General features: G+C 38.7%; 1 long non-coding RNA gene across 3 annotated transcripts in view; it reads left to right on the top strand.

The window, feature by feature from the left end:
- The window catches only part of LOC137225194 (uncharacterized), a 390,177-nt gene that overhangs the window by 133,744 nt on the left and 238,385 nt on the right, over positions 1 to 18,048 (top strand). For 2 of the 3 annotated variants that reach the window (XR_010943731.1, XR_010943729.1), the window contains exon 3: positions 9,290 to 9,341. The exons of the other annotated variant lie outside the window; for it this stretch is intronic. This is a non-coding gene — a long non-coding RNA (uncharacterized lncRNA). The remainder of the gene's footprint in view (positions 1 to 9,289; positions 9,342 to 18,048) is intronic. 3 annotated transcript variants of the gene reach the window in all.

Here is an 18,048-nt window from a genome sequence, read left to right as displayed (position 1 = left end):
ATTCTCTGCTTTTATATAGCTGAGATCAGATGAATTTTAGAAAAGGAACTTTGCTAAAGGACCCATGGAGAAACAAAAGAGAAACAGGAAAAGAAAGCGTGCAACACACTCAAATGTGCCTCAAAACACCATCAGACAAACATAATATAGGTTTCTGACATTCCAATAGCTCATTCTTGCCCAGTTAGCAAGCCCAATTCTAATCTATATCCTATACAAGGGCCAAATTTAGAGAATCCTCTTTTTGTTTCCCTCCCATGCCCCCTCTACCAGAGTCCATGTTCAGACAGAACAGATTATCTGTAAAATTCAATGGAAAAAGTCAACAGTATTACAGGTACTTGAGTCATCCTTGGTAAAACAATCACACTTTCCTTAAGAATCCATCGTCATAAAAATAAATTGGGAAAAGAGATTCACTTTTTTTCCTCCCATAAAGGATGAGGTCACTAAGGAACTTTTTTCTTTCCTCTGTGGCAGAGCTCATCCTTAGACATTCAGTATCTTGGTAGAAATATCAATTTCTCACTTGTGTCTCTCAAAGGGCAGATGGAGCATCTACTCATCCATTCATTAAACTAACTTTTTCTGACAGCTCACTATGCATCTGTCAGTAACTTACCAGGCCCTAGGTTCACAGCAATGAAAAGGTCCATCCATTGTCCCCAAGAGGCAGGAGTTGAGGGGAGCAGGGCAAACACCTAAAGAACCATTTGTAGTACAACATTATGAGAACACTGATAAAAGTTAGCAGAGAGAGCACACAAGAACAACATCTCAGTTGTGTATGATGCAAAGAAAGGGTGTCTGGGAAGCCTTTTTGGAAGTAGTGATTTGTGCTTGAACAATGAGTATTTGTTAGCCAGGAGAGGAAAAAAAGGATATTGATGTCAAGGAAAGGCATTGAAGCAAAAAATAAAAAAAACTGTCTGGATTTTATATATATCTGCTTTCAGGACACAGTAAAGTTCTCCTAGATGTTCCCCAAATAGTAAATCCAACTGGTCTTCTGATAGAACGCCCGAATGAGGCTCACAGATTGCTTCTAAACTCGTACACAAGTTGCTTTATCTATCTAAGCCTTAATTATTTTACTTTTAAAAAGCAGAAGCTGTATTCTTAATGAACTTTACTGTTCTAACATTATATGCTCTCCTCAGAAGAGTATTTTTGTCTCTAAACAGATAGTAGAGATATCCAGAAGGGACTTTTTGGAGTGTAATTGGAATCCTGGGATGGTTGGAGAGATTTGGTGTGGGGCAACCGAGAGGACTGGAATTGTATGTAGGAAAGGCAGTGCTGTGGCTTCATTTGGGAGTGGATCAGAGGAGGGAAAGAAGGTAGAGATGGTTGTAATGCACTTGGATTGTAGGAGATTCAGGAAAGATCCACTTCTATTTGCTGTACACATAGTTTTGTGTGTGTGTGTGTGTGTTTATCATTCTGAAATTCATAAAGTGTGATCTTGTATAGCAGCAGTGTGCTGTGTGCGTCTACTTAAAGGACCTATGGCCCAGGGATGAATGAATGAATGAATGTATGAATTTCTCTCTTTCTTCCTTTTTTTTCCTTCTCTTCCTCCCTTCCCTTCTTTTTCACTTGTTCAGAAGGATTTCCTAATCTTGTCACTTTTCCAGAAAGAAAATGCTAAAAATACTAACTGAAGAGATGTCATTGTTGAGGACGATCCCTTTATTAAAGTGTAGTAAATACCGGAAACACAAGCTAGTGTCCTCTGGGCTGAATACTAGACATGTGTGGTCCATAAAATATGTTTAAAGATCACAAGCCGTAATTTAAAACTAAGATTTCACATACAAATTTGAATTCCTAGCTTCTCTTATAAAGTCATAAGACTTGATAGCATTGGAACACTAATCTTAATGACAGCAATTAGATGGACTTGAGTAGTATTTGCCCCCTTTACATGGGGTATGTGCTTCTAACTTAAATGCTTTGTGTCTCAGTTTTCCTACCTTTAAATTGGGGGATAGTAAGGGAACCTCGTGGTTTGGAGGGTTAAATAAATTAATATGTGTAAAACTCTTCAACTTATGCCTGGTACAGAATAACTGCTATATCAGTGTTTGCTGTGATTATGATTATTATTCCTTCCCAATTAAACATAGCCTTTACCACTTGCTATTGTCTTCCATCCATCCTGAGCTACTCATTTATGTTTCCTGCCTGGCTCCTATAAACATTTGTGTTTTGATCTCTGCTGTAGGCTTTTCACATTTGTGGACTTGACATTTGTGATTTTAACCACTGTAAAGCCACCCAAATATCCATGACTCACTGAGAATTGTGATTTTGTTGAAGCAAAAATTAGACTCACTCATCTTAAAGGCCTGGTCAGCAAAAGCAAACCACTTAGATTCTGAGTGGGCCTGGCTCAGCATCCACTTTTCATGTGGTGCTGTTGGACTCCTGTTGTATGCAGTAACTCTCCTGAGGGGCTACCTAAAGGGGAACATCTATTGTAGTGTTCATTTGGCCATCAACACATGCCTTCTGTGCCCCTCAAGAGAGTGCCTTTTCCACTGTGATGCAATGTTAGCCCTGCTTCCATAATAAAATATTATTCTACGGCTCAAAGGGTTGGAACACTTGAAAAATAAAGTTCTGAATACAATTGTGAATCATTTCTATGAGAAGAAAAAGAAGGGATGTAGTTAGAAACGAATTGGCTGCACAGAGAGCACCTGCCAACTCAGCTTTTTTAATGAACCCACAATCATGATGGCAAGACGAGCATCAACAATGGATCCAAAAAGGGGTGTCAGATACCTGGATAAATAGTTGAAGAAAGCAAAAAGCCAGCAGGAGCTCACTTTTGAAAGAAAAAAAGACAACTAAGAATAATAAAGGACCTTGGGTTGAAAGAAGAAGAAAAAATACAGGCAAGGCCTGCAGCTGCAGAAAGATAAGTGTGAAACTAAGAGATAATGGAAAAATAGAGAGAAGGCAGAACTTTCTGACTCAGATCTTGTGATCATCTTTTCTGGTAACCAGAGGTGTCCAACAATGGAATAAGTTGCCTGGTAAAGTTGTAATTTTTTTAGACATTGAAAGGGTTCAAGCAATGGCTGGAAAATCACTGGTCAGGGTGCAGAGCCATCAGGCTCTGGCTCCCAGAGATTCCTCTGCTCAGGTGGACTAGGGACATGAGTTCTACAGAAAGGTCCTGAATCCCTCTCCTGCACTAAGGAAGTACCACTAGGACAGACCCTACTCTCTCAGTTCATTGCTTGCTACCTCATTTCTGATTCTCTTCCCAGCTCCTTTGGATGGTGTTTTATTTGATTGGCTCTTAGTTTGATTCCACTTTTTTTTTAAAGTCTCTTAAGCATATTTTACCCGCCTGAAGTTCAGCCCAGTCTCCGGACCCTTTCCTGTCGCTTGAAACTGCTAGTTTAAGGAGAAAAATGAGAGAATATGTTATCATAAATCTAGTGGCCAAATGAAGGAATCTAATTTTTTTCTTCATTTTTATGAGCCTATTTTTCTTTCCTGTTTTATGAAATTGCACTGTAAGTAGGATATTTGGCAAAATTGCCTGTGTAGATCAGTTCACGTATTTGGAAGATGATTGTATGATTTTACAGCATTTGGAGAAACAGACAGTCACATTTTCCTAATAAGGGCTAGGGAGAGAAGAAGGTGACTACATAAATTGCAAAAAGAGGTGGGAAAGTTATTTTTGTCTTATCCCTTTCTCCTTCTACTAGAGTTAAGTTTTTTCCTGTTCGTAAGAAGGCATGCTGCTCTGCCTCCACTCCCGTGACACGTCTTCAAAGGCCAGAAATGACCCTTCCATCTGACCATAGCATTACGCTATAGCTGCATTCAGGAGTCCTCATGGTGCTGCTGTTACATTCCTCTTTGGCTTTGCGGGCTGAACTGGAGTGCAGAGTGGCAATTGGCCCTTAGCTAAATATAGCTGTGGATATTGCTTGCCCAGCTCTCGGCTATCTTAATAGGGATTGTTGCTTGGTCACAAGAGTATAATTAATGTGCCTCTCTTCCCAGGTGACAGAAGTTACCTTTAAAGAATTGGCTAAGCATGTTCCTTCTGTAAGTTCCAATTCCCCCATCAGAAAATTATGAAATTTAATAAAAATATTGCAATGATCATAGTAGGTTATTTGTTATATGTGTGCTTTCAAGATACAGAGAAATATTGCTGAAATTGCACACTGGGGAAGAGGGGTGGCAGTATAGATGGAGGTGGAGAAAACACAGAGCAAAGTTCTTTCTTGTCCTAAAAAAAAATAGAAAATATTTCTAGGGCATGGTGTTCCATAGAACACGCTGAATGGACAGTCTTGTGAAACCTAGAGGCAAACAGTGGAGTTTTGCCCCACTGAGTTGCCATTATGGATAATCTCTCTCTCTCTCTTTCCCCACCAGGTATCCTTGTCTCCTTCTCTGTTTTTGAACCTCTATTACTATCTACTTCTTGGACTCTGCTTGTTTCTCTTTTTCTTCCTTCCTCCTGTATCCTATAACTTAACTCCTATGCTTCAGTTCGTCTCTCTTTCATTCATTTATATACTGGGACCACTTCTTCTCTCTTCCCTGTGTATATGGCCACCCCCACCTGTCCTCAGGCATTGACTCATGGTGTTGACATCCTTTCCCACACACCTATGCCCACACACTTCCTGTACTTCATGGCTTCAATCGTTCCTTTGTTGGTGTCCTCCTTTGCCAGCACTGACTCAGTGGGGCTTCCTCTGCAATTCTGTGTTGGTGTCTGTTTGGATCAATGTCATTTTAGTCTGACATGCAAATAAAGCACCACTCAAAGTTGTTCCTACAGAGCAGAAAGCATGGGAAATGATCTGGGGAATGACAGGCAATGCCATCTGACTGTAAACTCAGTAACATGACTTTTGAACCTCACTCTTCTTAATGAGTCCTTGCACACATAATCTTTTTAATGAGCTCTAGGTCTTTCCCCACATTAAATGTTTCAGTTCAGGAATTTTTAGTTTTTGTTTACTATTTGGTATTGTTTGTAAAAATATCTACCTTCTTAAAATTTCATTTTATTTGATGGTCTATTCATTTACTTTTTTAAAAAGACTTTATTTTTAAAGTAGCAGTTTTAGGTTCACAACAAAATTAAGAGAAAGGACCTGAGGTTTCCCATTACCCCCTGCTCTCACACATGTTTAGCTTCCCCCATTATCAACATCCTCTGTCAAATATCTAACCTTTTTAAGCTTCTAGTTGTATGATTTTTTTTCCAATTTGTTATGGCATTTATCTTCCAACCTAAAACCTTCTCCAGAAGGAGTTAGTTCCCTTTGTTTCTGTTCTACCATGGCAATTTGCCTATGTTTCCATTGTGCCATGTCTCATGCTGTATTATAATTATATGTTTACATGCATCACTTTCTCTTGAGGACAATTTTTTTTAATTTTCTTTCTTTCTTCTTGCCAAGAAGATTGTATAGCAGCTACAGCGCTGACCTTTCTAAACGTGTGGCAGAATATGGTCATCCCTGTTCTCAGAAAGCACCTAAATTAACAGAAATGGAAAAATCTTAGATCCTACAATGCAGGGTCAGATAATAAGAGTTGCATAATCTGAGGTGGAGGTTCAGAAATAAAGGGATCTCACAATCAAAAATTTAAGTACCCAGAACCCTTAAAATGAGTCTGTATAATGCTGCTTTGCTAAGGAGCACAACTTTGTTCTACATGGAAGCATATGTTATATCTGTGCACCTTCATGCCACTCCCACAGGGGATAGAAGAAATCTTGGGAAACTCCTTTTCAGATACTCTGCTCTGGCTGGTTCCTTTCCCCATACTGACTGCCTGTCAGCACCACCACCCTAGGTATCCTACCTCCAAGAAACAGAAGGGTGCCCAGGGAGCTTTGTTCACTCTGATATAACTCTTTGTCTCTGTGGTTCTCCTATCATTTTGATGTTTGAGAAAGTTTGGACATAGAATTGGCCAATGTCCATGAGTTTTTTCCTCAATTCCTCAAATCTAGTCCTTATCTTTTTAGATCTGGATCTAAGATAGAATTTAGTGAATGAATTTGCCACAAAATCATAGTTTGATATTTTAATTCCCATCATATTCACAGGTTCTGCCTCCACTCAAGGGGAGGGAATTATACAGGGAGTACACACCAAGGTGTGGGAATTTGGTGGGCCATTTTAGAATTCTGCCCACTACAATAAGCAAAGGAAAAATAAACTTGTGTTACAATTTCTATATTAAGATTCTTTTGACTGCAAGTAGCTATATCAATTCTAAATGACTTAGGCTAAAAAAGAATTAATTGGACATATGCTAGACAATCTTACAGATTCCAAGGAAGAACTGGGCAACCAGCCATTGGGAGTAGGTTCTGGGAAAGTCCTAGAGACCTCAGTTAGTGGACCAATTCTTCAATGAACCAAAGTAATTGTGCCTCTTAGTTTGAAAGTATAGTAAATTCCTGGGAGAAAATTTGGGGATAGGTGCCCACCCTAAATCAGTCAAATACAACTTGGGATAGGGTCTCATAGTATACACATAGTTATGGAACCCACTCCTCTATACTGGGAATAGTTATCAGAGAAAGACTAATCACTGTGAACTATTCAACTACCCCAGTGGGAGTCTATGCCACAGTGAGGCAAAATGATGCAGTGTTGATGACATATATCAGTAAGTTTTGTATAGCTAGCGTGAAAAATGTCAGCCAGATAGAAATGATTAAAGTGTTATGTTAAGTTATATTAAAATACTTAAATTTTCAGTGTTATAAATTTGTCTATTTTGATTAAACTGTTGCATTTTAACTGATGCAATTTAAAGAGCATTAAACCACAGGCTGTATAGTTTAACTATTTTCAATAGTTTTTAAATGTTTCCAATAAGTAGGATATCTACCCTTCCTGCCTTGGAAATTTGGAAGTAAGTGGGAAATAATCCCTGTTCCCCAGATATTCCCACACCATGTCTCACTTGTGAGATGGACAGGTAGGGTTAGACTGGGTGGAAGTAATTTGAGAAAAGTTTTGGCATTGTATGCTAACTACACCTGTCACTGGAAGACCCCTTCTGCCACCATACTTCAGCCTTTGACATAGGTGTGTTCGACATTGCAGTTTCTGATGTTCGTAAGCAATACTGAAAAAATTATATATATTTTACTTTTGCTGAGGCATGAATTGGAGCCATGTGTACTGGGAGACTGAGGTGGAGTAGTGAGACTCTTTGCCAGTGAGTGAGTGCTGCTGACCACACAGACCCTGATACATTTATTTAAACATTTATTTTGTCCCTACTACTGTTGTACATTTTATAAGATGAGAGGAATTAATTGCAATAGTGGTGTTCACCTTGGTTTCATTAAATTTCCAAGGTGTGTTTGTTTTTTAATTAATGATTTTATGTGCAGTTTAATATATATTTATATAATACTTAACAGATTATAAAGCACTTTTCTATATACTATCTCTCTTGATTCTCACATAACCCCTTAAGGCAGTCAGGTAAACCCTATTCAGAGGGAAGAAGTCAGAGGGCATTGGAACTGAATGTTAGATTCTGGAACAGGATCCCTTGTCTTTTGACTTCTACCCCTGTGCCTTTTCAATAAAAAGCTGCCTTTGTTTCTGTCTGAAATTGTGACTTCCAATGAAAATAACAAAAGCCTAGCATTAGCATACCAGTGAGGTCTCAATAAATATTCAGTGTGACTAGATGGCCATTCTTTTTTTTTCTCAACTGAGAGTCCAGGAATCTCTTAGTTAAATGTGGAATCATCCTAGTAATGTTTTTTCTCTTTGGGCTTTGTTCCTAGAAGCTCTTTGAAGCACAAACAAAATAGGCTCATCCATTATAATTATTATTTATTTTTTAACATCTTTATTGGAGTATAATTGCTTTACATTGTTGTGTTAGTTTCTGCTGTATAACAAAGTGAATCAGCTATACATATACATATATCTCCTCCCTCTTGCATCTCCTCCCTCTTGCATCTCCCTCACACCCTCCCTATCACACCCCTCTAGGTAGTCACAAAGCACTGAGCTGATCTCCCTGTGCTATGCGGCTACTTCCCACTAGCTATCTGTTTTACAATTGGTAGTGTATATACGTCCATGCCACTCTCTCACTTCTTCCCAGTTTACCCTTCCCCACCCCATGTCCTCAAGTCCATTCTCTATGTCTGCATCTTTATTCCTGTCCTGCCCCTAGGTTCTTCAGAACCTTTTATTTTCAATTCCATATATATGTGTTAGCATACGGTATTTGTTTTTCTCTTTCTGACTTACTTCACTCTGTATGACAGACTCTAGGTCCATCCACCTCATTACAAATAACTCAGTTTCATTTCTTTTTATGGCTGAATAATATTCCATTGTATATATGTGCCACATCTTCTTTATCCATTTATCTGTTGATGGACACTTAGGTTGCTTCCATGTCCTGGCTATTGTAACTAGAACTGCAATGAATATTGGGGTGCATGTGTCTTTTTGAATTATGGTTTTCTCAGGGTATATGCCCAGTAGTGGTGTTGCTGGCTCGTATGGTAGTCCTATTTTTAGTTTTTTAAGGAACGTCCATACTGTTCTCCATAGTGGCTGTATCAGTTAACATTCCCACCAGCAGTGCAAGAGGGTTCCCTTTTCTCCACACCCTCTCCAGCATTTATTGTTTGTAGATTTTTTATTTTATTTTTTATTTTTTGGCGGTACGCGGGCCTCTCACTGTTGCGGCCCCTCCCGTTGCGGAGCACAGGCTCCGGACGCGCAGGCTCAGCGGCCATGGTTCATGGGCCCAGCCGCTCCGCGGTATGTGGGATCTTCCCAGACCGGGGCACAAACCCGCGTCTCCTGCATCGGCAGGCGGACTCTCAAGCACTGCGCCACCAGGGGAGCCCTGTAGATTTTTTGATGATGGCCATTCTGACTGGTGTGAGGTGATACCTCATTGTAGTTTTGATTTGCATTTCTCTAATGATCAGTGATGTTGAGAATCCTTTCATGTGTTTGATGGAAATCTGTATATCTTCTTTGGAGAAATATCTATTTAGATCTTCTGCCCATTTTTTGGATTGGGTTGTTTGTTTTTCTGATTTTGAGCTGCACGAGCTGCTTGTATATTTTGGAGATTAATCCTTTGTCAGTTGCTTCATTTGCAAATATTTTCTCCCATTCTGAGGGTTGTCTTTTGGTCTTGTTTATGGTTTCCTTTGCTGTGCAAAAGCTTTTAAGTTTCATTAGGTCCCATTTGTTTATTCTTGTTTTTATTTCCCTTTCTCTAGGAGGTGGGTCAAAAAGGACCTTGCTGTGATTTATGTCATAGAATGTTCTAAGGTATGTTTCCTTATTCATTTTCATTTTGGTTGATCTGTCCATTGGTGAAAGTGGGGTTTTAAAGTCCCCTACTGTGACTGTGTTACTGTCGATTTCTCCTTTTATGGCTATTAGCATTTACCTTATGCATTGAGGTGTTCCTATGTTGGGTGCATAAATATTTACAATTGTTATATCTTCTTCTTGGATTGATCCCTTGATCATTATGTAGTGTCCTCCTTTGTCTCTTTTAATAGTCTTTAAAGTCTATTTTGTCTGATATGAGAATTGCTACTTCAGATTTCGTTTGATTTCCATTTGCATGGAATATCTTTTTCCATCCCCTCACTTTCAGTCTGTATGTGTCCCTAGGTCTGAAGTGGGTCCTTTGTAGACAGCATATGTACGGGTCTTGTTTTTGTATCCATTCAGCCAGTGTATATCTTTTGGATGGAGCATTTAATCCATTTACATTTAAGGTAATTATCAATATGTATGTTCCTACTACTAGTTTCTTAATTGTTTTGGGTTTGTTTTTGTAGGTGTTTTCCTTCTCTGTGTTCCCTGCCTAGAGAAGTTCCTTTAGCATTTGTTGTAAAGCTGGTTTGGGTGGTGCTGAATTCTCTTAAATTTTGCTTGTCTGTAAAGGTTTTAATTACTCCATCGAATCTGAATGAGATCCTTGCTGCGTAGAGTAATCTTGGTTTTAGATATTTCCCTTTTATCACTTTAAATATGTCCTGCTGCTCCCTTCTGGCTTGCAGAGTTTCTGCTGAAAGATCAGCTGTTAACCTTATGGGGATTCCCTTGTGTGTTATTTGTTGCTTTTCCCTTGCTGCTTTTAATATTTTTTCTTTTTATTTAATTTTTGATAGTTTGATTACTATGTGTCTTGGCATGTTTTTCCTTGGATTTATCCTGTATGGAACTCTCTGTGCTTCCTGGACTTGATTGACTATTTTCTTTCCCGTATTAGAGAAGTTTTCAACTATAATCTCTTCAAATAATTTCTCAGTCCCTTTCTTTTTCTCTTCTTCTGTGACCCCTGTAATTTGAATGTTGGTGCATTTAATGTTATCTCAGAGGTCTCTGAGATTGTCCTAAATTCTTTTCATTCTTTTTTCCTTATTCTGCTCTGCAGTAGTTATTTCCACTATTTTATCTTCCAGGTTACTTATCGTTCTTCTGCCTCAGTTATTCTGCTATTGATTCCTTCTAGAGAATTTTTAATTTCATTTATTGTGTTGTTCATCATTGTTTGTTTGCTCTTTATTTCTTCTTGGTCCTTGTTAAACGTTTCTTGTATTTTCTCCATTCTATTTCCAAGATTTTGGATCATCTTTACTACCATTACTATGAATTCTTTTTCAGGTAGACTGCCTATTTCCTCTTCATTCGTTAGGTCTGGTGGGTTTTTACCTTGCTCCTTCATCTCCTGCGTATTTCTCTGTCTTCTCATTTTGCTTAACTTACTGTGTTTGGGGTCTCCTTTTCACAGGCAGCAGGTTTGTAGTTCCTGTTGTTTTTGGTGTCTACCCCCAGTGGCTAAGGTTGGTTCAGTGGGTTGTGTAGGCTTCCTGGTGGAGGGAACTGGTGCCTGTGTTTTGGTGGGTGAGGCTGGATCTTGTCTTTCTGCTAGGCAGGACCAAGTCCTGTGGTGTGTTTTGGAGTGTCTGTGACCTTATTATGATTTTAGGAAGCCTCTCTGCTAATAGGTGGGGTTGTATTCCTGTCTTGCTAGTTGTTTGGCATGGGGTATCCAGCACTGGAGCTTGCTGGTCGTTGAGTGGAGCTGGGTCTTAACGTTGAGACGGAGATCTCTGGGAGAGCTCTTGCAGATTGATATTACATGGGGCCTATTAGGGGGTCTCTGGTGGTCCAATGTCCTGAACTCAGCTCTCCCACCTCAGGGGCTCAGTCCTGACACCGGCTGGAGCACCAAGACCCTGTCAGCCAACGGTAGTTCTGTGATCTTGGACCAGGCAGTTAACTTCTCTGTGCCTCAGATTTCCTTTTGTGCAGCACCTCCTCGCCCCACAGGCCCAGTCAGGTGTGAGGAAAGGGTTGTCACTCACAGGCTGTGCAGGGAGGAAGCCCGTGAGGCTGCTCAGGACGCTGGTACAGGACCTAACTGCGCATGCCTATAATCATTTTTTAATTTCTTTCCAATATGAGCATCAGGGAGAAAGGACACTGAGTGGTAGAAAAGAAGTGATACAGAGCTAGTGATGGGTTGGGCCTTGGGGAATCCCTGGAGTCCAACATTGCAAGACACCAGTCTTAATTAACAGAAAAGTGAATTATACACAGTCATACACACAGTTTAGTTACATCTTCTTTTCCTTTGTTAAGTTAAAAAATGCTGGACATGAGTATATGTGTGTGGGGAAGTGATGGTAGTGACAAAGTGGGCTGGAAGGGGCAATGGTAGATGATGGTCTTATATTGCCTTTTTTGACCTCAACAGTCTTCTGGGCTGGTAGTTAGTCTTTTAACTCACAGCTGTGTTTTGCTAGTTGGTTGATGTGCCAGGTATCATTTTTGTAAGTGAAAAACAAAATGAAAAATAAAATGCAGCATACCTGTTTTGTATCCTTTAAAGATATAGTGATGACTTTTTAAATATAATGTTGCCCTAGGGCTCTGCATGGTCCTGAAAGTTTGCTATGTTCAAGACGTGTATAAAGCCCAAAGGCAATATTGCATGATTAAAGAAAAGATTTTTTGCCAAGGCAATAAACATATTGATGCTTTAGTGTCCTTCATATTATCAATCCTTTGTATTAACATCCTTTCCTTCACCTCCTCTCTTTACCACCTGTGATACAGGTTTTGAATCACTACTCCCGAGGTGATTTTTTGTGATTTAGTGATAGTGTATCTTTGGTAATTTTTTCCACCTCTCTCTTTAATTGTTCATTCTTTCAATTTTTGAGTCTCCCTTTTTTCTACTAGAACAACCATTTTCCCAAGGTCTATTGAAGAGAAAGATTATCTTGTTACCAAATTAGCAATAAAGTGCTAGTAATTTTAGGAAACTTTGCATTTAAAGGAGGAAGTGTAAACAACTTTTTTTTTTTTTTTTTTTTTTTTTCCGGTACGCGGGCCTCTCACTGCTGTGGCCTCTCCCATTGCGGAGCACAGGCTCCGGACGCGCAGGCTCAGCGGCCATGGCTCATGGGCCTAGCCGCTCCGCGGCATGTGGGATCTTCCCGGACCGGAGCATGAACCCCTGTCCCCTGCATCGGCAGGCAGACTCTCAACCACTGCGCCACCAGGATAGCCCAATGTAAACAACTTTTGAATAAGGGAATTTTCTTGATCAATCAGTAGGTTTCGCAGATGAGGAAGTGGGCTAAAAACTGGTCAGGAATTAACCCAGTTAGTAAAGGATACAGGTGAGATTTGTCTTCCTCCAAAATCTGATCTAATTTTACTGCCTAGCAATGCTGAACACAAAGGAAAGAATTTCTTATAGAGGGAATTCCTAATAATGAGAATTGTGAAACTTTAAAGGATAGGGTTGTGAGGTCTTGCAAAGAACTCTCAGACCTCATTGTATTTATTTTGCTCAAGGAAAACCTTACTGCCCAGAACGAACTTTGGTAAAAAGTAAACCCTTCTTTCTTCTCTTTGTTAGGGTAGGCTCGTTCAGGGGAAAAAAAAAAAAAAGGTAGCAGTGAGTGGGAAGTAGAGCAACATCAGTTCTGTGCTGTCCTAAGCTCTTCAGTTTCTCCCTGCACACAGGTACAGATCTATGTTTACCACAGCCTGGAGAGAGTATGTCTGGTCATGCTCAGAATGGGAGAGCATAAAATAATCTACCATTTATCTCTCTGAGGGTTGTAGAATCACTCTTAACCTGCCCACTAATATGGTTAGGGCCCAGTAGGGATGAGTGGTGGGGATGAAGCTATGTGTACAATGCTTAAGGTGGGAAGTCTGGTATCAGTCAGACCCAGGTTTGAGGCCTAACTTTGCCATTTATCAACTATGGAACTTCAGGCAAGTTAATTACCATCTTCACTCAAGAGATGAGAATAGCATCAGGGCCTACCTACCTCCTGGGCTTGATGGGTGGATCAAATGAGATAGTGAACATAGTATGTCTAACATTTATTGAACACTTCCTCTAGGAAGAGTTCAGTAAATGTAAGCAAATTTTAAAATGCTAATTTAAATAACTCCTGTATGAGTTCTATGTAATTGTCCTTTCTGTCATTGCACTAATGGTGTGGTCTGCTACTAAATGATATGCCCTGATGAGAGAGAGAAAAGAAGAAGGGATATGTGTGGGGGAGAGAAGGGTAAACCTGGCTAAATAGCCCACAGATGCTAATATAACCCGAAGCTTCGGAAAAGCCCTGGATATCCTTCTCTCAGAACATAACCTGTGAAACAAGTCCTGCTCAGCTCTGCTCTAGGAAGGCAAATGTGCCATTTCCTACAGTCCTGGCTGTGTGCTTTGTTGCAGGGTTAGCCTGGCCCCCACTTTGCTTGTCTTTGCAGGGCTTTCATTGTGTGATTCATAACTCAATATGAACCACAGATGAGGGAGGAGTGAACAGGGGAATTTTCTTTCATGTGACATAAAGTAACTGGGATCAGGGCTTTTCTACAGGAGCATTAATTACCCTTGTCAGTCTAACCAAGAACAAATTTTACTTCAACCAAAGATCATGCTATTTCATTGGCATACAGTGAATGTGCTATGAAAGCTTTGCCATTTATCCATGAGTATAATACATTTAGAGTCTCTTGTGATTTATGATTTTCCCCCTTTCTGTTTAAACTAATATGGAATCTATTAATAATAAGCACCCAATTCCAGAATGTGAGACAGAAGGAAGTTTATTGGTGACAAGACCAGGTTAGCAGTGTGAAAGTTAAGTTTTTTCAGACTTCTCAGTTCATTACTTCTCTTACCCTTTTTTCTTCACCTGTTTTTCCCTTTATTGATTGTGGAAACTAATTGAGTATTAGAATTAGAAAGAACCCAAGAGATCATCTAATCTATATTAAGGAAGAATTGCAAAAGACTAAAATTTGATGAGCACCCTGTTTGATGCTTATCTTTGATAAGCATACTTTACAACTCTGCCAGATAAAAGTTAATTTATAAAAAACTGATAGCAATGCAAATAATACCTATTTATAGAAATGCATCTGGTAGAGTGCAGTTAATTATCACTCTATGGATATAGATCAGTTTTACTAGTTTTACATTTGTAAGTTCAGCATTCCTTACCGACTACAATTGTGTGGCACTTTGCATTCTCTTTTGAACCAGTTGTAATATCTTCTTGGGTCCTTCATCAAAATCTTGGACATGTGTTCATTTTACATATGTGCGAGTAACATGATTTTGTCTTTTTAAAAAATGATGCTTTAACACTCCAGATGATGAAAGAAAAAAAGAGAAAGGGAATTACACAAACTTTTTGTCATTGTTTGACTCAAATTCATGTCTCCTGACCTTGATCCCAGAAACTGAAATTTATACCATGAACTCTTCCCCAATCTACTTGCCTATATTCTATACTTCCTCACATTTTCTTGGTCCTTCAAAATCAGACCATGTCTCCAAAGTACAATTAATTGATAGCTTCAATATCTACTTGGTACATACGTATCATTTCCCCCCAATCAGATGTGTAGAAATTACTTTGCAAAAGGTGGTGAAGATGCTAACTATGGTATATGCTCGGAGGAGCTACTGAGATCATCTCTGCTTCCTTCTCCACACCCCTTTCCCTGACTACTCAAAATGCATCTCCTCATCTGACTCTCACTGACACTTGGGTGAGTACTAACACAGCATCATTTATTTTAACAGAAGGAAATGATCCTAAATAAAACACAAATATACCTGGAGGAGTAAATATAGTATTTAATACAGATGAGTTCATTGAATTATTTCCAGTTTGAACTCTAGATGAAGGATGGTTGATAAAAAGAAGACTGGTTTAAAGGATGTGGACATTTAGTGTTTTGGGGGAGAGGCTTATTCTGTCACACTCATCATCTTATGATATCTGTTTATATAGTTTTGGTATTTGAAAGAACTGGTTCTACTCTTATGTCGCTTGACTCCTTAATCATTGTGCCTCTACTTTCCATGTACTTCTCCCTTCACACAGGCTAAACTTAGTGGTGAGAGGTTTCCTAAGACTGAAGGTGATGACTTTTGGAACCTCTGAAATTTATATCTGAGAATTTCAAATTAGTTTTCGAAGTCATATTTTTCTACAGCTCTCAGGGGTTATACATTTTATACCTTTCTCTCTTTTAACCTATTCAGCATTAACACTTTCTTAAACTGATCTGTTTAACTCTGGTGCCCAGTCTTCTCCTATAAGCTTTCCTGATAGGCCTCACGATAATACGTTATCATTCCCTTAGACCCCAGGTTTTTATCTAGTCATTGAGACAGATATCTACCAGGTTACTTAAACTCAGTTATAATCGTCTCTATTCATACATGGGCAAATATTAATGAAGCTTCACATAATATGGTATTATACAACATACTACAGAGGTACTTAATTTGTACAGACACTTGCTCTCTGGATATTCTTAAACTCTAGTGAATATCTACTTTTCTATGTCTCAGGGGCATCCTTAAATTTCTTAATTAACTTCCTTCCACCTCTTCTTTCTTCCTTCCTTTTTCTTTTTTTCCTTTTCTCCCTCCTTTCTTCCTTCCTTCATTCCCTCACTAAGTACTTACTAAGTTCCCAATATGTGTCCAGCACTTTGCTAGGCACCATGGAATGTGCTATATCATCTGAATTAAACATTTTTTAGGTCAAAGTTTTAGAGATTATATGACCTTAGGATGTACAAAAAGCCCATTTTTGCCTGGAGATGATTTTTGTTTGTTTTTGTAGGGAGACATGAATATTGTTTGAAATTTCTACCATTTAGAAAATTTAGACAGAAAGGCCAACTTTAGGTTGGGTCATGACAAAATGTAATTTTTCAGCATGGTTAATGAGCACTTTTTTTGGTATATATTTTTAAAATATCAATGACTATGAAGATAGTAATAGTTATATACATTCTGAACATTTTCTATGTCAGTCCTCAATAAGGCATTTTATATATGGTTGGCATGATCAAACTTATCCTGGGACCCAGAGATAACGTCCTTAACTAGGCAAAGGAAGTCATATGCATTGATAGAAGCAAGAAATTCAATTGGACAGGCACTTCTAAGTGATTATCTTCTAGAATTGAGAAAGAACCTCTAAAATTGATATTTAGATAAGATGTTTTTCAAGCCAGGGCTCAAACTGACCAATATCAGCTCTATTGAACTCTTACTTTTCCTTTTCCTTCTTTATTCTGGGTAATTCAACAGTACTTCAAAATTAACCTTTGGAAAACCTTCCTTGAATTTTATGTTTGTGTGAAATTCCCCTTTATTAAACTGTTTCATGTGATAAGATGTAAGAATAAGTCCTGCTGGATATGGAGAAATTGGAACCCTCACACATTGCTGGTGGGAGTGTAAAATAGTGCACTTGGAAAACAGTTTTGGCAGCTCCTTAAAATGTTAAACATAGATTTACCATATGACTCAGCAATTCCACTCCTAAGTCTAAGCCCAGAGAAGAGAAAACATATGTTCACACAAAACTCTTGTACATGAATGTTCATAGCAGCATTATTTATGATAGCCCAAAAGTAGAAACAACCCAAATATCCATCGACTGATGAATGGATACATAAAATGGAGTATATTCATGTAAGGGAATATTTTAACAATGAAAATGGAATGAATATTTGGTACATGCTACTATATGAATACACCTTGAAAATATTGTACAAAGTGAAAGAAGCCAGTCACAAAAGACTGCATATTGTGTGATTCCATTTATATGAAATTTCCCAAAGAGGCAAATCCATAGAAAGAGAAAATAAATTAGTGGTTGCCCAGGGCTGGGGTTGAGGGTAAATGGGTGATTGCTAATGGGTAAGAAGTTTCTTTGGGAACTAATGAAAATGTTCTGGAATTAGATTGTGGTGATGGCTACACAATTCTGTAAATATATTAAAGCTACTAGAATTGTGTATACTTTAAATGTTTAAATGGTGAATTTTATGGTATGTGAGTTACATATCAATAGAGCTGTTAAAAAAAAATACCTTTCAGGAAAATATGCTTAAATGTAAAAAAAAATCCTATAGTACATGGATTTCCTTCTGTACCAGAGCCAAGAATAGTACCATATATGTGAGGAAACTGAATAAATATTATTGATCTGGCTAGCTGGAAGTTTAAATTTGAGCTCTTGCCAAATTCTAGGTGGTTATTTCAAGGAAAGATTGGGAGATTCAGTAAGGGCTGTGGAGAACCACTAACAGTTACTGGCTGTGACTGCTGGCTTTTGTTTTCTATTCCTTGAGAAATGACAGTAATGATGTCCCACAGTGGGGCATGGTGTGTGTGTGTGTGTCTGTGTGCGAGAAAGAGAGAGAGCCTGACACATAAGGGTACATTATTTTTTTATTACTGGTGTTATCATTACCTTTATCTAGGAGAGCACAGCTTCAGTGCCAGATGTCACATTTGGGACTTGTGTTTAGGGTAGGGAATATGTTAAAATAGCCACAGAGACACTTGGCCTTCAGCTCTCCTGTATTTAAAAATTTTTCTTCTTTGTCTCAGCAAATTATTACTTTAGTGAAATGAATTTTTTCTTTCTGAATTTTCAAAGTGTAA

This window comes from Pseudorca crassidens, chromosome 5, assembly GCF_039906515.1.
Source record: "Pseudorca crassidens isolate mPseCra1 chromosome 5, mPseCra1.hap1, whole genome shotgun sequence".
Classification (NCBI taxonomy): Eukaryota; Metazoa; Chordata; class Mammalia; order Artiodactyla; family Delphinidae; genus Pseudorca; species Pseudorca crassidens.
The sequence above is the reverse complement of the archived record's forward strand: the minus strand, read 5'-3'. Positions and strand labels throughout refer to the sequence as shown.